At 46.1% G+C, this 21,954-nt stretch overlaps 1 protein-coding gene and 1 pseudogene across 2 annotated transcripts in view; one reads left to right on the top strand and one right to left on the bottom strand.

Annotated features, from left to right (window-relative positions):
- ssbp2a (single stranded DNA binding protein 2a) overlaps positions 1 to 21,954 on the bottom strand; it is a gene marked incomplete at its 5' end in the record, with an annotated part of 86,011 nt that overhangs the window by 45,301 nt on the left and 18,756 nt on the right. The window lies entirely within an intron of this gene.
- Positions 8,362 to 12,065, top strand: LOC310783740 (histone H3.2 pseudogene; annotated as a pseudogene). The gene is made up of 2 exons: positions 8,362 to 8,432; positions 11,713 to 12,065. The product of its transcript is annotated as a histone H3.2 pseudogene (transcript).

Raw genomic sequence — 21,954 nt, 5'->3', positions numbered from 1 at the left:
ACAGATTCATCTTAGATATCCCTAACTCTGTGAGTGGAACCAGTTCCTTAAGAAGAAGAAGAAGAAGAAGAAGAAGAAAACTTTCTGCTTGCTATTCCAGAGGGGGCCAGACACCACGCAGACTTCCTTGACCATCTCTCTCCAGGCTTCAGGGATAGAAGTATACTTACTTACTACCCCATTTCTATGTAAGACAAGACACAATACATAAATAAGAGTCAGGCTAAAAATAAAGACGAGGGAGCCTACGCGTGGATAGGGATTGCCAACCAGCTCCAGCATGCAGTCTGCATTAGCAATGAGTGAGAGCTGTGACTACAGCATCTAACATGGACATTCATACACCAGGTTATGACAGTCTGTGACTACAGCATCTAACATAGATACTCATACACCAGGTTATGACAGTCTGTGACTACAGCATCTAACATAGATACTCATACACCAGGTTATGACAGTCTGTGACTACAGCATCTAACATAGATACTCATACACCAGGTTATGACAGTCTGTGACTACAGCATCTAACATAGATACTCATACACCAGGTTATGACAGTCTGTGACTACAACATCTAACCATAGACACTCATACACTAGGTTATGACAGTCTGTGTCTACAACATCTAACATAGACACTCATACACCAGGTTATGAGAGTCTGTGTCTACAACATCTAACATAGACACTCATACACCAGGTTATGACAGTCTGTGTCTATACAGCATCTAACATAGAAACTCATACACCAGGTTATCTCAGTCTGTGACTACACAGCATCTAACATAGACACTCATACACCAGGTTATGTCAGTCTGTGACTACAGTACAGCATCTAACATAGACACTCATACACCAGGTTATGACAGTCTGTGACTACAACATCTAACATAGACACTCATACACCAGGTTATGACAGTCTGTGTCTACAACATCTAACATAGACACTCATACACCAGGTTATGACAGTCTGTGACTACAACATCTAACATAGACACTCATACACCAGGTTATGACAGTCTGTGACTACAGCATCTAACATAGACACTCATACACCAGGTTATGACAGTCTGTGACTACAACATCTAACATAGACACTCATACACCAGGTTATGACAGTCTGTGTCTACACAGCATCTAACATAGACACTCATACACCAGGTTATGACAGTCTGTGTCTACAACATCTAACATAGACACTCATACACCAGGTTATGACAGTCTGTGACTACAACATCTAACATAGACACTCATACACCAGGTTATGACAGTCTGTGTCTACACAGCATCTAACATAGACACTCATACACCAGGTTATGACAGTCTGTGTCTACAACATCTAACATAGACACTCATACACCAGGTTATGACAGTCTGTGACTACAACATCTAACATAGACACTCATACACCAGGTTATGACAGTCTGTGACTACAACATCTAACATAGACACTCATACACCAGGTTATGACAGTCTGTGACTACAACATCTAACATAGACACTCATACACCAGGTTATGACAGTCTGTGTCTACACAGCATCTAACATAGACACTCATACACCAGGTTATGACAGTCTGTGTCTACAACATCTAACATAGACACTCATACACCAGGTTATGACAGTCTGTGTCTACAACATCTAACATAGACACTCATACACCAGGTTATGACAGTCTGTGACTACAACATCTAACATAGACACTCGTACACCAGGTTATGACAGTCTGTGACTACAGCATCTAACATAGACACTCATACACCAGGTTATGACAGTCTGTGACTACAACATCTAACATAGACACTCATACACCAGGTTATGACAGTCTGTGTCTACACAGCATCTAACATAGACACTCATACACCAGGTTATGACAGTCTGTGTCTACAACATCTAACATAGACACTCATACACCAGGTTATGACAGTCTGTGACTACAGCATCTAACATAGACACTCATACACCAGGTTATGACAGTCTGTGACTACAACATCTAACATAGACACTCATACACCAGGTTATGACAGTCTGTGTCTACACAGCATCTAACATAGACACTCATACACCAGGTTATGACAGTCTGTGTCTACAACATCTAACATAGACACTCATACACCAGGTTATGACAGTCTGTGTCTACAACATCTAACCATAGATTAGACACTCATACACCAGGTTATGACAGTCTGTGTCTACACAGCATCTAACATAGACACTCATACACCAGGTTCTGACCACTAATCATTGCATGTGTGCCAAGCAAAGAAATTTGAAATGTTCTATGCATTATGCTAAATCTAAAAACACACACAGCCACTTGAAGAACAAACGGCACAGTGGGAAGAGTGCGCCCGGTGGAACGGCACTGCAAAGCACCTCTTCCTGGCGCCTCAGGCTCTCCATAGACTTCCTCCCATGGCTTTGATCACATAAGAATTAATTACAGGCTTGATTTGTTAATCAATTCTCCTCCCAGTGTGTCTCTACCGCTGCTACTAACGGTATCTTAGACTCTAAGAGGAGGAGGGGGGGGGGGGGGGAGCGGGTGATCTACTGGGTCCATAAATACAACACAAACATTGATCTAGAGGAGTTCAATAGCAGATCACACAGACTCGTAACAGCACCCTGTAGATTTGGACCAGAGCAAAGATACTGTAAAAGGCTGTAAACATTGGGAAATTTGTTATGAATTTAACGAGGAGGAGGGTGGTGGGCAGGTAATTGTTGCCTTATGCTCAGATTTCCCCTAAAAATCAATAGTAAACAACAACAGGGATGTGGTGAGAAATTTGTGCTGACAACTAGAATAGCAGCTCCCTTCATCGCAGCTCAAATTGCCCTGTGTGTGTGTGTGTGTGTGTGTGTGTGTGTGTGTGTGTGTGTGTGTGTGACGTGTGTGTGTGTGTGTGTGTGTGTGTGTGTGTGTCGTGTGTGTGTGTGTGTGTGTGTGTGTGTGTCGCGTGTGTGTGTGTGTGTGTGTGTGTGTGTGTGTGTGTGTGTGTGTGTGTGCATTAAGCTGATGAACACAAGCTGCTGGACACACAGAGGAACTGTATTGTGATGGATGGCTACGCTGCCCAACAGACACGCTTGTTAAAAGACACGGGGAGAAGAAGTGTTTTCATATCACTGAGCTGTACATTATGTGCATTTCACCACATCAGAGAAGAACACCTCTTAGCTACAAGTGGGTGTGTAGACAGGGCCAGCGGGGGCATTGGAAGTGCGTGAACTTGGCTCAGAAGTCGTCTGTCTCAAAGTTAGAGAAATCTTCAGAAAGATATAAAAGAGGACTGACTGTACTGCAGAAAAGCATGGGTTATGACGAGGGGGAGGGGACGATACCCTCATCTCAGGAATCAGGATCCAGTTCGATACACGATATGGGGCTTGTCATTACAAAGTGCAAATAACATAATTAAAATAAAATATCGTATAGCTAATATCGTGAGTCATTTTCTGCTCCACAATATGTTTTGTCACATTTCTGTATTGAGGTATATTGAATTTAGATGTTGTTGTTGTTGTTTCATCACTAGTTATGACCATGATACAGCAGAGGCACTGTGCTACAGAGGTGAGCGTGTTTGTGTTTGTGCGTATGTGTGTTTAGAGCATGTGTGACAGGTGTGCACGCAGGGAGAGCAGCTGCCCTAGAAGCCCCACTGAAAAGTGCGACCAGCCCGTTGCGGCTGATCCAGACTCGCTGCTCTTTCCTCTCTCGTAGCGAGGTAAAAATAAACTCCCCAGACGGCCATGTCTGCCTGTCTGAAGATGATGGACTGCGCACCTTTCTGCTCTGCACACAGGTACTCTGTGTCTCTCTCTCCCCCCCCCCCCTCTCTCTCTCTCTCTTCCATTCCCATCTCTTGTATCTCCATCGCTTGTATCCTCTGCCTCCCTTCTTCTTCCCGTCTTGCTCGCTCTCCTTCCCTCTTGCACCCCTTCTTGGTAAGAGGCCATGTTTGTTTAATGATGAAAGGATGAAGCTGACTTACTCCTCCTCCTCCTCCTCTATCCCTCCTTTCCTCTCTCAATCTCTTTGCCGTCTCAATCTCTTCCCTCTCGTGGCCTGGCACTAATGTTGAACCAAAGCGATAGAGACAGAATGCTTCACAGGGACAAGGTTAACGTAACAATGAGAGGCTTGACAAAACTCTTGACACCTCGACGACTGAACATGAATAAAAGATGTACCCGTTCCCCTGCCCCCCCCCCCCTTCCTCTTTTTTTCTATGCGCTGTACAACCCTGAACATTTCGAGGAACTATTCTGTTCTGCATCTTTTCTCTGTCATCCGCTCTGAAAAACCCATTTTGCACCCTCACTTCAGACACAATAGCGTCAGTATAGAGCAATTTATTGATACTTGAAGATCACATGTCTCCACAGTGAATACATCCACACAGCGATGACTGTGAGCCAGATGGGCTGCATGAATGGAATACATTGTGTCACGGGGAATAAAGCAAGAAATGAGTGCTTGTCCTCAGTATGCGTTGGCCCGCATCCAGTCAGCTTATCTATCGCCACGCGAAAAACGCACTACCTCGCCGACTAGCTGCCCGTCTGAAAGGTTTGACCCGTGATTGATTTAACAAGAGCCCTCGCATCTTGACCTTTGACCCTGATTTGAAGAGCTGGTGAAAGCGAGGGGGATCCGTGAGAGGGGGAAGGCAGGTGATGCTTCATGAAAGGCAGAGGGACGTGAGAAGGTGTCAGCAGGCTGATGGAAGTTCTGCTGAAGAGATGATAGGAGAAAGAAAAGCAAAGTCCTAATTCATTCCGATGCTGCTGCTGACCTTAAATACAAAGGTTTAAATGCAGAGAGACTTGCAAAAATACACATATCACACTTAAAATGTCTCTGTCTCTCTGTATCGCGCACGCACGCACGCACGCACACCCACACACACGCACACGCACACACACACACACACACATACCGACACACACGCACACACATACCGACACACACGCACGCCAACTCCCGGCTGAGTTGAAATGAGGCTGATAAAGCAGACAGCAAAGCAGCAGATGAAGGCACTTTGCTCGCATTCAATATCGACTGAACTTTAACTCAAAATAGTAATTTCCTTAAAGACAAGCGACAGGCTTTGACTATACTAAACTCTCACACGCTCACAGCTCATTGTTCAGCTACCACTTGTTCAGCCGAGCTTTTCGTTGATAAAAGCAGCAAACTACACAGAACTCAAGTGACTGACAGACTCCAAATACATGAGCTCAGATAAGGTTGGAGGCTTAGAGAGGATGTGTGTGTGTGTGTGTGTGTGTGTGGGGGGGGGGGGGGGAGGGGGTTGGGGGGGGAACTGTCCAAGGTTAAGAATCCTCTAAATTTGACACAATAGAGAAAGCGCAGCAAAGAAGAACATCAGAACGTCTCTCTAAGTTGACATTAAATTAACACAGGCAGTAAATAGTCTTTGGATCAAGTTCAAAGTAAAAGTGCTCAAACTGAGACAGTCGACAGGTTTCAATGGTTTCTGACCCCACACTAGTCTACAGTAGCAAGATGAAAGATCTGCTGTATCTTCTCTAAGTGTTTGCCCCTGCTGTCGGACGAGCACCGATATTAAAGCCATTTTCTTTCTACCTGTCTGGAAATCTGCCGCTGTAAATAAGAACCACTTTGCATTCATCACAACTGCAACCAGGGTGATTGAAGAGATCAGGTGCCTCCTCTTTGTGTGTGTGTGTGTGTGTGTGTGTGTGTGTGTGTGTGTGTGTGTGTGTGTGTGTGCGTGCGTGCGCGCGCGCGCACGCACGCGCGTGTGCACGCGTGTGTGTGTGTGTGTGTGTGTATGTGTGTGTGTGTGTGTGTGTGCGTGCGTGCGTGTGTGTTACGGGGTGGGATGTGGGGGGTGTGGTTGTGGTTAGGAATTTGCTTGGATCTTTACATCCCTGTCTGACCCCTTTCTCCTTCAAATCCAAGTGGTTTTGTCTTTGGTGAGTCACATTTAATTAAATTCATATTTGGAGCTGAGCCCCTTCCTGGCTGCTCCTGTAAATCTACAGAAGACCAGACAGCCCAGGAGCTTGAACAACCCAGGCAGAGCCAGAGCTTAGCTTAATGAAGGCATGGAGCCGAAAGAATGACCATCCTCCAAACTGCCTTTGTTACTGAGAGGAGAGGAGAGGAGAGAGAGGGGAGCAGAGGAGAGGCGAGAAGGAGATAGCAGAGGAGAGGAGACAGGAGATGAGAGCAGAGGAGAGGACAGCAGAGCAGAGGAGAGCAGAGGAAAGGAGAAAACAGCAGGGGAGAGGAGACGAGAGGAGAGGAGAAGAGAGGAGAGGCGTGCCTGCAGTTTAACCACCACCTCAGCTTAAAGGATAGACTTGAGCCTATTTTCCAGAATCAGCATTTAAGAGAGACCAACAGATCACTGCTAATCAATTTACTGCCATGGCGATCAAAGTCTGGCAGAGCTACAAATCACAGAATAGACAATAGCTTCAGTGATTGGATTTGGCTGTTATAGATTAGCTCCAGATTATTTCACCCTTGTTATACAGTAGATGGAATGGAAAAGTGATTATACCCCTGATCTGAATTGGCATGTTAATTGACATATTTACTTGCTAATATGCTGACAAGGCCTAATAACCTCTGACAATTATTAGACACGTATTTGACCAACAAATTAAATAAAATGGGAAAAACGCATTTCAAAAGTCGCTATTTGCAAAAATCACTATGTGTCTCTCCATCCTAGACTGTCCCTGCCCTGAATAACGCTAACCGCATTCAGACAGCCTGGACCAGCTGACAGTCGTGCTGGGAGCCGGGGAGATATCTGGATGTCCCCGGCGTGAATAGCGATGCGATTTCTTTCTGAAATGCTGTCACAAATTAATTCCACACATCCACAGTCCCTTTATACATGTATCTACATTAACCTCAGATATTCACATTTGTTTGTATCTGGGTTTGGGCCAAAGTCACATTATAACTTTTAAATGCCTGGCTGGTTCTCAGCTTCTCTCTCATGCTCTCTGTGATGTGCGAATGAGCTGCCCAGCCCCGCCTCCCCACACTACCTCCCAGCACTGCTCTCTCTACAGAGCAACAGGGAACACAACACACTCACTCACACACAGACAGACACACTCTCACACACACACACACACACACACACACACACACACACACACACACACACACACACACACACACACACACACACACACACACACACACACACACACACACACACACACACACTATCTCCTGGTGGAGATAATAATAATAACAAGCAACAATACTCTGCCCCACTGGTACCTGTAGTATAGGTGTATCACAATTGGAAAAACCTTTTTCAAGAAATAGAAAATGGTACTGATGATGGTAGCCTACAAGCAGGCGCATCTTTACGGCAAGGATAGCTGTGTAAAACGTTGTGTAAAAGCTGCAATAGCAAGCTGTCAGTGTAAAAACACACCTGTCTTATCATCAGCCTAAATGACAAAGTGGAGCCGCTGGAGAAGCAGGCGTCACATGATCCCCTCGACTGTAGATGCTGTACATTTGCCTTATTTGCTCAAATTCAATTGTGCTGTGTGGGGACTCGGGGATGGACGCTGTGGGAAATCTCCTCCACCCACAGGAAGTGATTAATCACTAGTACTTCAGAGCAAAATACAAACTTTCCTAAACAGCAGCAAGTGAGTGCTTCTTCCAGGGAAACTTAAGGTTATGAATATAACCCAGGTTTAATGAATAATATGAGAGATGACTCAGTATGGGACCAGATCCTCTCTGGGCCCTAGACAGAAGCACATTTATTATTTCTACACCAAATATCCCTTTGGGGTTGGAGGAATTAAAAAAAAAATCCTCGCTCCGCCACTAGGGGCACTAGCTCCGCTCTATATACAGTATAGGTTGCGGCGGAGCGGGATAACGCAATTCTTGATGAACATTCATCAAGAACTGCTTGATGAATTGCTTCTTGCCCACTCTGGCAAGACGAGTCGTCTGGTGTCTCACTCATATTACTCACTCATTAAACCAGGGTTATATTCAATTGTATTTCTAATAATCGTGAGATGACTCACTATGGAATGTGGGAGCTCCTGTATGCCAGACAGCTCATCGCTCTGATCCGAAGGACAGTTGCCAGCCTCCTCAACTGTGTCCCAAGACCGCCTGTGCCACGCACGGGGCTGAGACGTCCAGTCTATAGGACAGAACAAAAGCGGAGGGGCCAGGTCCAACTCGCCGCCACACAAATAGAGTAGAGTAGAGCGCGCACGGAGCCCTGGAGGCTGTGCACCCTGACTCGTATAAGCCAAAGTAATAGCCTCCACAACCCAATGTGAGAGGCATTGCTTGGAGATGGGCCTGCACAAACACACATCCAAACACGCCGGCGGAACCACGGCGTGGGAGACATCTTCCTCGTCTAGGTTAGCCGGACGGGCGAAGAATGGGTCTCCGTCTCTGATATCAGTGGCTTGCTTCAGGAGTCTGCGTGCTTGAATCGGGTGTAGAGCTCACACGAGCCTGGGGACTCCAAAGCTTGGCTTGTGTGGAACCAGCCGAGGCACCATATGCAGAGGGGATGAGGGTCCAGAAGTCCTCTATAATCCACACGGGCATGAGCGGGACTCTCTGCTTTGGCTAGTATGGGCGGTAGCCATAGTGTCTGTGAAATCCGGCTTGATAACACTGGACACTTTCCATGGAGGATAGTTCTTCAAATGTTGAGAGAGGTGTAGGCCCTGTCACTAACTAACGCTCGGCACAGTGCTAAACCACTGTGAACAGTTAAGCTAGCTAGCAACAGGGCTGATGTGCTCCTTCATGGGCAAGAAGAATGCTGAGGATGGCGTTATCCCATTCCACCACCCCAATATATACAGAAGAAATGTTGTTATTCCTCCAACCCCGAATATGGGATATTTGGTGTTGAAATATTAGGGGGGAAGGGGGGGGGGGTGATGGGGGGGCGCTAGACAGAGATGAAAAGTTGTGGTGAAGCGTGGAGGTGAAGATGGGGGATTAGAGAGATCAAAACAACCAGACAGATGAGGGGGGGGTGGAGGTGTTGGGGGCTGGCGGATGAGCCCCAAGAAGAATACTCGTGAGATCTGTAAACTTTCCTATTCTAATGTTCTCACAGAGCACCCTGCTGTGACCTCCTTCTGCAAATGAACACAAAACCCTCCCTCCGCCGAAACAGACTTCCTACCTCGCATATAAAGACTGTACACGCAGTGCTGAAAACATGACATACACTAAAGACAGACAGAGAGATATAGACACAGGCACACAGGCATGTCAGGCCTTGGAGTGCATTGAATTGAATGATTTTTTTTATATGAATTTCAATGAGCTCTGTGTGAGAGAGGTAATAACAATGGGAGGTAATCCTAGATTGAACTGAGCCAAAGTCAGGAAGTTGAAATACTGTTAAATTAGCTCCTGGATATGCTTACCTACTACAAAGGACTAAATTACTGCCTTAAATCTCTGCTGTCTGTGTTCACACACAGCACAGGATACGCTGCTGAAAGTGACACTGGGAGGTATCTACTGAGAGCTATAGTGTCTTTGAAGCACTTTGCTTTAAAGCAGAAGATGGAACTCTTCAAAGAATAACAAAGCAAAAACGGAGAAAAACTAAGTGACTCTTTCTAATGTTTCCATGCAGGAAATAGAATGGTTACATGTGATGAGTGTGCTTCTCATGTACTAACAGAATACCCCTCTCTGTGTGACTGGCCATTTTAGTCAGGCCTCGCTTGCAGAGTTGGCATGCAGCCTCTCCTCTCTCTCCTCAGAGGGGTTTCATAGTCCACTTCACTGGCTCACCTGTGGGCTCCTCCACTCTGGAGCACCTGTGGGCTCCTCCACTCGGGAGCACCTGTGGGCTCCTCCACTCTGGAGCACCTGTGGGCTCCTCCGATCTGGAGCTCTCCGGTGCTGAACCTGTCTTGAGTCATTTTGGCCACTAATTAGCCATTTTTGCCCATTTAGTCTGCCCTAATTACCTAATTAAAAAGATCCGGCTCCGTTAGGTCACCTGCAGCCGCAGGGTAGTCTCACTTGCCAGACTACATGTATCTCTCCACACTTGGTTTCGTCCTGTACCAGCACAGGAGAGAGTCTGGCTCAACTCGCTCTCATTCTTGTAGAGTGGGGGGGGGGAAATGCTCCGAAAGTAGCAAGCAGACATGCTTTATTGCACAATCCCAATTTTCATCAAAACTTGCCATTTTCAGCCTTAATATGTTTATTTAATGCCTGTATTATTATATTGTAACATGATACCCCTATGCGTTTGTTTTTTGTTATATTTTTTCTTTCTCTTGTTGCATTTATATTACTTGTCTGTCTGTTGATTGGTGATTATTGTATGGTTTGAAGATGATAAAAAAGTTGCTAGCTTGTTAGCTAGTGTTGCGGAGGCATAACATGCAGGGACTGAAAATGGTCGGAGCCAATGGCAGATCTTATACCCGTCAGACAACCCGGGAGCGGTGCTCCTTACACTTCCAGAGAGATTCAATGCAATCGCACGTAAAATGGCACAGCTGTGGCCGAACACAATTTCTGCTCACACACACACACACACACACACACACACACACACACACACACACACACACACACACACACACACACACACACACACACACACACACACACACACACACAGTTTTCACATTCTTATTATGGGATGGAGAAGTGACAACGCCTGTGGTCGACCACAGGCCTCCTCTTGGTTTTGTACCCTCGCTCCCTGTCTGTCTGTCTGCGCTGCGGCTCATGATATCACAGCGTGCCTCAGAGCCGCGGGGCCACAGGAGCCACACAAATCACAGATGCTCGTCTTTTGCTCAGAGAGGTAGTAGAGTATCATCACCATTATCGTCATCACCGCCACCCAGTCAACACAAGCTCTCATCTCCAATCAGGCCCACCGTCAATCAAACAAACAGCACCTGTGGATGAGAGAGCAGAGAGAGAGAGGGAGCCGCCATAAAAGAGAGAGAGAGCAGTGACCAAGCTGCTGCTGCTGGCCGTGCTGAGGACAGGACAGCCCTGCTGCTGTCCGTGCTGAGGACAGGACAGCCCTGTGTGTGACCGCCCAACACTCTCCCTGATGAATCAAGCCTAGCAGCACAGCTTTATGTGCCATTAAGAGGCTCGCTTAATGACTTCACTTCATTCATTAACGTGCTGAAGCATCCTCTGCAGGGCGGAGCGACAGGCGAGCGGAGAGCTGGGAGAGGGATGGCGGGTTCGGGCGGCGATGAGGGTGGGAGGGGCACCGAGGCAAGATAAACAACGACAAATATAGACCCATTACAACGCTGAATAATTCATCTTATATGCAGAGCTTCAGCAAAACAACAGGGCGGGTGGGGGGGGGGGGGGGGGGGGCAACAACCAAAACAACTGTGGGGATTATGGAGCCTTTATACTGCTGGACACAGCATCTTCAAAACAGGGCTATTTATGCACACAGCTTGTGTGGGAAAAAGGTACAGCTGCAGGATCGTGCCCAAATCAGTTTATGTGGAAAATCCGGTTCCATTGGGCTAAATAATCCCTGAGGCGTTTTCATTAAGTATTGTCTTAATGAAGCAGTGGAGGGGAATGGGACAGCTAGCTAACGAGTGGATTCATAACTTGAAAGCACTCTTAGCTGCATACTGCCCCGGCCTAAATCCAACGCAGGAAGCAGCTCACCACCAGGGCTGCCCGTAAGAGCGCCCCGGCCACCGGCGGCGTCAAGAAGCCTCACCGTTACCGGCCCGGTACCGCTCAGAGAGGTCCGTCGCTACCAGAAATCCACCGAGCTGCTGATCCGCAAGCTGCCCTTCCGGCGCCTATTCAGAGAGATCGCTCAGCACTTCAAGACCGACCTGCGCTTCCACAGCTCCGCTGTCGTGGCTCTGCAGCAGGCCGGCGAGGCTTACCTGGTCGGCCTGTTTGAGGACACCAACCTGTGCGCCATCCACGCCAAGAGGGTCACTATCATGCCCAAGGACATCCAGCTGGCCCGCTGCATCCGCGGAGAGCGCCCTTAAACTACCCCGGGACATCCATCAACACATCCATCTGACTTAATTTACTCCATTTCCCTCGAGGATCAATAAAGTTATTCTGATTCTGATTCTGACTGTGGCTGCCTCTACCCAGAGCCATGTAGACAGAAGAGTCCCGACATCTCCATCCACTCCAATGGACCAGCTTTTTACTCTCAAGAGTTCCAGGAAGTAAGGTCCTGGATTAAGCAGCACTGTCGAGTTGCCGCAAAATAGACAGTTTGTGTTGTACTCTGAAAGGGGTTTTCCCCCCTTGAAACAAATTGTACATTATCAGCTTTATTTTAGCATGCAAAGGTAGCACGAGACCCATTCCTGGCTGTTCATTGGCTAATGAGTCTCGCATTTTGGTCCTCCGCTGACGCCACTCTCTCTCTAGAGGACACTACCTCTACCTAAACAGACAGGAACGGACCTAATTGGATATCATACGTTCCAATCAATGCATGCACCATGCACACGTGCACAATGCACGCACACACACACACACACACACACACACACACACACACACACACACACACACACACACACACACACACACAAAGGGGTATCGGAGTAAAACTCATAAATACAGTTCGAAAGAGGCAAAATGAGAGAACCAGAAAAAGAGACAAATACAAACTAGATTAGGGAGTGCAGAGGCAAGATACACTGATAGTATTGAGGGAAGGACAAAGATAGGTAATTCAGCAGTCAACAGAGAGATAAAGATAGAGAGATGGAGGGAAAGATAAACACAGATAGGAGCAAAGAGAGATCTAGAGGGTAGACAGTGAGAGAGAGAGAGACAGAGAGAGAGAGACACAGAGAGAGAGAGAAAGAGAGAGAGAGAGAGAGAGAGAGAGAGAGAGAGAGAGAGAGAGAGAGAGAGAGAGAGAGACAGAGAGAGAGAGACACAGAGAGAGAGAGAGAGAGAGAGAGAGAGAGAGACAGAGAGAGAGAGAGTGAATGATTAATGAAAGGATCTGGGAAGCGCAGCAGAAAGGGAGGTCAGGACCGAGCAGGAATGGAGTGATGCTGCAGCGTGTGAGCAGAAGTGAAAAGGACAACAGTGTGAACATGTCAGCTGCTGTCACACAGCTTTATCAGAGAGGATCAGAGATGGATCTGATACTCAGCCCGGGCCCGCTAACACTCAGCGGAGGCAGCCCGGGCCCGCTAACACTCAGCGGAGGCAGCCCGGGCCCGCTAACACTCAGCGGAGGCAGCCCGGGCCCGCTAACACTCAGTAGAGGCAGCCTGGGCCCGCTAACACTCAGCGGAGGCAGCCCGGGCCCGCTAACACTCAGTAGAGGCAGCCCGGGCCCGCTAACACTCAGAGGAGGCAGCCTGGGCCCGCTAACACTCAGAGGAGGCAGCCTGGGCCCGCTAACACTCAGAGGAGGCAGCCTGGGCCCGCTAACACTCAGAGGAGGCAGCCTGGGCCCGCTAACACTCAGAGGAGGCAGCCTGGGCCCGCTAACACTCAGAGGAGGCAGCCTGGGCCCGCTAACACTCAGAGGAGGCAGCCCGGGCCCGCTAACACTCAGAGGAGGCAGCCTGGGCCCGCTAACACTCAGAGGAGGCAGCCAGGGCCCGCTAACACTCAGCGGAGGCAGCCAGGGCCCGCTAACACTCAGCGGAGGCAGCCAGGGCCCGCTAACACTCAGAGGAGGCAGCCTGGGCCCGCTAACACTCAGAGGAGGCAGCCTGGGCCCGCTAACACTCAGAGGAGGCAGCCAGGGCCCGCTAACACTCAGAGGAGGCAGCCTGGGCCCGCTAACACCCAGCGGAGGCAGCCTGGGCCCGCTAACACTCAGCGGAGGCAGCCAGGGCCCGCTAACACTCAGCGGAGGCAGCCTGGGCCCGCTAACACTCCATTTACACAAATGGAATACAGACCCCACTTGCAAAGCCTCCCAGAATAGGAGGCTGGATTAGAGCCAATGAATAAGACGATTTCTCGATATCACCCCCTTTCTTTCCAAAAGACCAAATTTGAACCGTGATCAGTACTGAAACTTGGCCTTGGAGAGTTGGTGTTAAGCTAATAGGCAAACTATAAATAACAGGCTCACACACATGCTGCCAAAAACACTATAGCAGTCAAAAGATTGGCCAGGCCACATTTTCCTTTATTTTGACTATTTTCCACATTTTAGAATAACTAGCAGAAGACCCATGCAGTGTATGGGGCTGTGCAGCCATTGTGCAGCATTGCAGGTCTCACTCACAGAGGTGGCATGCAGCCTCTCCTCTCTCTGCACTTCCCTGGCTGATTCCAACTCTGCTCAGGTGTGCTCCTCCACTCTGGAGCTCTCCGTGGTGCTGAACCTGTGTAGAGTCATTTTGGCCACTAATTAGCCATTTTTGACTAATTGAAACTGAACTGAACTCGAGCGAACGGGCGATGAGACGAAAATTCACGTCACTTGCCCAGGGCTAAATCATATCTACTCGTGCGTTTGCATTGACTTTGTATGTAATCTTGTCAATGAATTTGCAAAAATCGCCCTGGTGTGAATGCACAGTTACAGTCAGAACATAGGTGTTGGCGGGTTCTTTTGTTGCCATTTTCACACCAAGGTCAGGCCACGCCCATTTGACCCGGTTGTGTGGTCGTGTGACGACTTCCGGTAAAAAAAATTTATAAAAGAAAATGGCTGGCTGCTCCAATATAATCTAACTCTGAATTAACTAATAATTTAGCCAATTGTATGTAACATACCAAATAAAAGCAAACGGCAATGTCTAAGAATGCAATGCCATGTAACTGGCTCGTTAATTCTCGCATTCTAGGGAATTACATTAACGTTTGCGGGTCTTATAGACGTAAATGGCTCGCGCTGCGTCGGAGGAGAGAAAACCATCTGAAGCTTTCTTTGTTGGAGTCCAGGTATGTTTTACAAGAAAGTGCTCGTCATTGTCGACGATAACGTTATCTGACCTGGCTAACAATGGATACTCCGCTTGCTGGCTGTGTACCGAGCTCAAAGTAGTAGGCTGCTTTACCCCCTGCACTATCTGCTACAAAAACAACTCTCTTCTTCATAACGTTAATTTGTATTTTGTGCCGTGACCGCCGGAAGTGTTAACATGACCCGGAAGAATTTGGCCCACCCCCACGTCTGAACATAAGGTGAATAGACCTTATTCGATTGACGTCACTCACGTACGGGGACGCCCACCGCCGCCATGTTCTCGACATAGCGCTGCAGCTCTTAAGTGACAACCTATGTGAGAGCAGCGTTTATAGGAAGCATAGCCGCCGTTAGCGTTACCTGTATCGTTCCAATTGTGTTCGGATGGTGACCTGCGTTAGGCATGGATGTAGTAATGACAGCAATAAAGTCCCCGTGGTTTGTTTCTATCTCTACCGTCCACAGATGTGAAGGGAGCGAGACGGAGGATACGTCAGCAGCACAGGAGATGTGTGGATAGTTGTACACTCACTCACTCACTCACTTACTCACAGTCGCAGACACACGGCCAAATGCACGATAATTGCAGTGACCAAAAAAGTGTTAAACAAATCAAAACTAGCTTATATTTTAGATTATTTAAAGTATCGTGGAAAGTCAAAGAATTCATACATAGGCATCAACTTCACTTTCCCTAAGTCTGTCTGTAATCTGTCTATGTTCAAGCATTTAAGCAAAACCTTCAGATTAAAATGGCTTTAATATAATGAAAAACATAGTACATTCAATGGGGGGTGTCCAAACGTTTGACTGGTAGTGTATACTGTTTACTTATGAGGTGACCAGGGAGTATGATAATAGCATAATAAAAGCATAAGTGTCCTTTTCAGATGTGACTGAAATGACAGAAACACCTGCATTTCAGTGATGACTTCTGTCTGAAGGCACTCTCGTCGATCATCCACACCCATATCAACATCATATCTCAGGCCTATAAACCTGACCATATCAATTCAGATCCTTTACAGTTTGAGCAGGACAACACTGTGTGATGCCGCCCCTTAGTCTCCTTCAACTTGGCCTCATCTTCCTTGCCATAACTCAGCAAAATACATGCCTCTAGTCTGACCAATCCCCCGCCGGCAGTGTGCTGCGGCTGTATCGCCGGCTGCTCGCTGATGCCTTTCTAATTGGTATTTTTGCTGATGGTCACAAGTTAAATCTATATTCTCCATTACCCGTCCACCGCCATCCCTTGGGGTTCCTCTAATGGCTCCTGCTAAAGCTCGAGCACTTGTACTGCGATATTCATATTCATACAAAAGTTTATTCTCACAGACTCTTGAGTGGCTTCTGCATAATCTTCGGCGGCTCGCTCTGTGCGTCGTCGAGAGTTGGTGGAGGAGCGGCGGAAACTTCACGCCAGCTTTGAAGATTAAACAAAGCACGCGTCATAATCCCGCATGGAAACAGCCTGAGGAGAGACACTCATACACTCAAATAAACGGCGTTTTATCTAACTCGTGTTGCCTGTTTTGTCTCCACTGAGATGGGCTCACGCGCCGCCTTGCTGAACAAATGTTTGTAGAAGCCAAATAGCAAAGCCCTTAGCGGAGCGTTGGCTGGGTGACAGGCCGGTGTTCTCTAACACCGGCTTGGCAAAGAGCAGCGCAGCAGCCGGTACTGGCTCAGACGAGCGGGGCGCTGGGCTGACTTCAGAGCTGTGTGAGAGGTTGATCAGCCGTACAAATGAAATCCCTATGACATTACACAGGTGGCTGATAAACACTATCACTTAGGTTAACCGCACTCGAGGGAGAGAAATGTTGACATACGGCGCTATACAGCGTGTCGACAAGAAACGCCGTGCAATCAGCCCGATAAAGACATTGCGAGGAAATATTTCGATCGGGGAGGCAAAGTGTGAATGTGAGCGTAAACAGCTCTCAGTGAAACGTTCCTCCTGCAAGCCAACCTAACCTGCAAGCAGTCAGAGGAATGTGCCGGTGCAAAAGGTGAAATGTCACGCATAAAAGGTATAAGCCACAAGAATGAAGCTCATATCCTGAAGGAGAGGAAGAGTCCTGTGTTCTTTGGCCCGCCTCGGTGTAGTCCTCGTGTTTACATTTCATTAACTCAAGATCCCAGAATCCTCTCCTACCCCCTCCCCAACCTAGGCACAGTCAAATGAATGCCTATAGGCCTAGGTGGAATAAATACCGTCCATAAAATAGGCAACTTTTAAAGAAAGAGACAACTATTTAAACGGTAAAGAGGTGAGAAATTAAAGTTACAGAGTAACGGATGTGCAGGGAAAATGATGCTCAGATTTATTCAGTTCTATTTCGGTGTCCACTCTGGAGTTATTCTTCTATTGGATATAAAGTACAACCCTTAACAGCCCATTCTCCAGTGTTATATAATTGCCCTGATGAATATTACAATACACAATGACTGATAATGAACATAATTGTATTGATCCTTGCAAGGTTCTAAGAGACAAAGAATACTGTCAGCACAAATGTTGGGAACCTAAGCGACATTGAGTTTGTTGACACAGGGCTGAGACTGATAAGTCCATTATCAGAATCCGTTTATGACTTGGCTGAGTGGGAGACACCAGTTGCAAACCCCCACCCTGTCATGTGAAGCCAGCACACACCCAAGCCCTGTTATCATCTATCGCCAATTTGTCGCCCATGAAAAGCAGAGGAGTTAGAGCAGAATGACATTTAAGTCCATCGCAGTCTCTCAAACTGTGAACTGAATATGCAGTAATGTGAAAATAAATGCTCTATCATTTTTGAAATGTTATGTAAATAAATACATTATTATTAGACTGTGAAGAGCATTATAGAAAAGAAAGTGTAAATGCATGTTTGATTTGAGTCATTAGGCTGACAGTGTTAAGTGAGCGAGCAGGTTTGGGGTTCGGTGACACTTTGAAAGGACAAACGGCTACTGTGACCTTCTGGTTAGCTCACAGCTCTGTTCAGCCTGATTTCCCTGCTACCTTTAGGTCTTTATTAGCATTACATCATTACAGGTATATTATTTACTTTTTTTTTTTATATATATATATTTACCTATTTACCAAGGCATACTGTACTACATATATATCTGCTTTGGGGGTAAACACCTTTTTTTTTTACTAATATCTCAAATAATTCCGTTGTTTTTTATTCGTTCTACTCATATTATGTGCAGGTTGGCAAGGAAAACATCCACCATGGTCAAATGTGTTGAAGTAAAAAGTGTTGATAATTCAGAACGATATGAATGAGGGCAGTGAGCAGCACCTCCCACCAAGGCGTTTAACCTGTTGGCACAAAGAGAAGATTAATGATCACTCACTCTTTTGCATATCAATGAATATAATGAGTGAGTTTAGTGGCACAGTGCTCTATGTGTCAGAGTGATGCACTATCAGACTACAGTATATCATTTGCTAATATTGACCGTGGCTGGCAGGAAGCACTGACTGCCCCACTCTGATCCTCAGAAACACAGCAAATTAGCGAGGCCGCAATTAAGACTTTAACAGACATTACAATAAATATAATAATAATAATAGGAAGCACCCCCCCTGCCTGATATAGGCACAATCAGACACAAAGTCATGGTGTGAGAGTGAAACTCTCGCCAGCAGTCCAGAGAGAGACTCTACTACTGTCTCACACAGCAGACAACAATGCCCAGGGCTAAGATAACAGGAAATGCCAGCTTATCAGCGAGAGAGAACCAGCGAGAGAGAGACAGACAGAGAGACACACAGACAGAAAGACAGAGACAGAGAGGGGGGTGTGTGTGTGTGTGTGTGTGTGTGTGTGTGTGTGTGTGTGTGTGTGTGTGTGTGTGTGTGTGTGTGTGTGTCAGAGAGTCAGTGAGCGTGATGACCAACTTCATGGTTTACCAATAGACTGACTGAGTAATACTGAGCAATGTCCTTATATCAACATGTATCATTCATTTGTCTATTAGAAAAGGGTACGATTTCTCTCAAACGGAAAAATGGTTGCATGTAAAGTGGATGAATGAAATAAAAGAGGAGGTAAATCTATCACTTTCTTAATTTGAGTTGCATTCCGTCTGCTTTGATTTGTTTAGATTGAGTCACCTCTCGTGGGGAGTTTGTTTAATTTCACAGCTGAAAGAACACCAATGATTTTTAGAGCGTTTTCCTTGTTCTACTTTCTCTACAAGCTATTACAGTAAATCTAATGCAACACACCCATAAAGCCCACAATAATAAACTGCTGTTTACAGAGAGAACTCACAAGTTTGATGACAATATTTAGTGCTCTAACTACTGCAATATTTAGTGGGCTTAGTACAATATTTAGTAGTCTTACTGTTACTAGGACAATATAGTGGTGTTTCTTACTAGGTTAATTACTGTATTCAAAGTCGATTTTTACAGTTTCTTAGACACAGTGGACAGTTGTTTATTTAATGGATTGTAAGTGGATCGGCCACACTGAGCAGCTGTACCGGCAAAAAGCCTAAAAACAGAATGAATCCATATGAGCTCTATAAAACGCACGCACTGCACGCACGCACGCGCACAAACACACACACACACACACACACACACACACACACACACACACACACACACACAAACACACACACACACACACACACACACACACACACACACACACACAAGGCTCTTTCACACCGGCCTTGAAAGCCGAAGAATGCACGAAAAATAGGATTCGCGCCTCCGATGTGAAAGTCATGAATGCGCGTTGGTGGATAATTGTTTTACGCCTTTTGTCCCGCCACGGTAGGTAGTAACAGCGCCGGGTTACCTGGCAACCCGCCTCCATTTGAAAGCGTCGTCGCAGCAAGCCGGAAAAGGTGCGAATGGTCAGCTCATTCATAAAAAAATTACAGGGGAAATCACCTCATGTAGCAAGAAAGTGCACGAGTGAAAGTAAAAAAAAGTAGCCTATACAATCATGACTGCAGGGACGCCAGGAGGAATGCTCCGTGCGGTTAGGCTTTATGCTCAAACGATGTTGACATTAGTAGGTAAAATTAACGGATATAATAATAAGCTTCAGAGGGCTATAGCTGTCTGTGGCGAGTTGGTCTGAGGAACAGATGCATGCGTTTTGATATTAAGGCGAGTCCGCCCACCATGCGAGTGGTGCTCGCCTTTCAATCCGGGAGCAGGGGATTTCACCTGAAAGTACACTGCAGCACGGGAATGTGGCCGTGCTGCTTGGCTCTGTGTGAAAGCAATTTCTGTGGCGAGGCTGCGGGCTTTGCGGGACTCCTAAATTGCTTTTTTGCCGCGATCTCTGTGTGAAAGAGCCTACACACACAGAGGGGCGAATTTTCCACTGGGGACAGGGGGGACATGTCCCCCCCACTTTTCAAAACCTTGATTCTGTCCCCCCCACTTTTTAAACTGAAAAAATCGTGGGTAAACTGAAAAAATCATGCTTAATACGCTACTGTTTGACCAGCCATCATATTATGGCTGAGAATGTTAATTGAGTTGCTAATTATAAGCTATAGGCTACTCCAAAAGATTGCCACGGATTTCCTCGTCTGTAAAAAGTGCCCTCTCCAGACCCTGAATGCATTTCTAATGGCGCTCTGTATGGAAATTCCCCTTTCCAAGCCGTCCCTGAAGGCAGCACTCACAGTATTGTAACAGCAAATTTAACTTTTGTACTAATATTATTCAGTTTGTGGAGTTATTTTTCTGTGACAAGTATCATCCAAATGTTAATTTAAAATGAGATATTCCTCTTAATCTGGCTAAAAACATTAAAACTTTTTTGCCAGCCCCTGCCCCTCTAACATTCTCTGCACGTCCCTGCTGCTGTATAAAGGGTTAGGTGAAGAGAGGAAGTGAACATGGTAAGCAGTGAACATGGTTGAATTTAAAATAAAGCACACTAATAATAATAATAATAATAATAATAATGATAATAAATATAGCCGCAAGCGGCGATGCGGGGTCCAAGCTTCTGGTGACTTGGGGGTTATATGTCAGATAATATAGACACTGAATTGCACATTTAGTCAGAGTTGATATGTGCACAAGTGTACCAAGTTTACAGTAAGTAATATGTAGTAAGTAGCAGTGGTGGTGGTAAGCCAAATGGTGGCTGTAAAAGAGGCTTATTAAGCAATGGACTTTTTCTAGGCAAACTGTCATAATTTCAAATCCTAGCTTCCTGATAAGCTTAGATGTGTTAGCCATGAGTGGACAGCTTACTGAGGTGTTGCTTTTGTGGTGTTCTGAGTCCATTGAATGAAGATAGTGTGCTGCTTCTACTGTACACTTCTGATCATAGTTATAGATGTGCTCAGTGAGGAAAGGATTAAACAAACTGTTCCTGAATGGTGATCTAAGTAATTGGTTGTTACAATGAAAAGCCAATGCTTTTGTAGTAGTGGTGGTAGTCATAAATCTGGTCTGCATAAGCACAAGGCCAGAATTTTAACCATTTGTCATGAAATTAATGTAAAATCCTAACTGTTACTAGATACTCCACATGGTACATTCATAGTGTCTCTGTATAGGTATAACAAGATTAATATTCAGGTTGTGTAAATCACCCTTTAAGTCAAACTGTTAGTGGCTTAATAGGTTATCAGTTAACAAGTTACTTGTCTGTTATGCAGATGTTTTAAAAGGGTAAGCTTGGGCACAGTGGACATCTACAAGTTGGCAATAAAAGTGTAAGCTCAAGGTTGACTAAAGGAGTTAGGATATAATGCATAAAAAACTGGGACAAAAGACAGCAAAGGAGGCAGATATGTGATTCAAACAATAAGTTTTTATTGCAAATAATAGTTTTTATGAAATGAAAAACTTAAAGTAAAAAGAAATATATCAATCCATGTGGTCCTTGTGTGGGGCTGAGTCGGGGTTTCTGGACTGTGTGGAGGGACTGTCGAGTCTTGGAGTCAAGTCTGAGTCAGGGCTATGATCTGTCTATTAT

Source organism: Poromitra crassiceps (assembly GCF_964638095.1).
Source record: "Poromitra crassiceps genome assembly, chromosome: 10".
Taxonomy (NCBI): Eukaryota; Metazoa; Chordata; class Actinopteri; order Beryciformes; family Melamphaidae; genus Poromitra; species Poromitra crassiceps.
The sequence above is the reverse complement of the archived record's forward strand: the minus strand, read 5'-3'. Positions and strand labels throughout refer to the sequence as shown.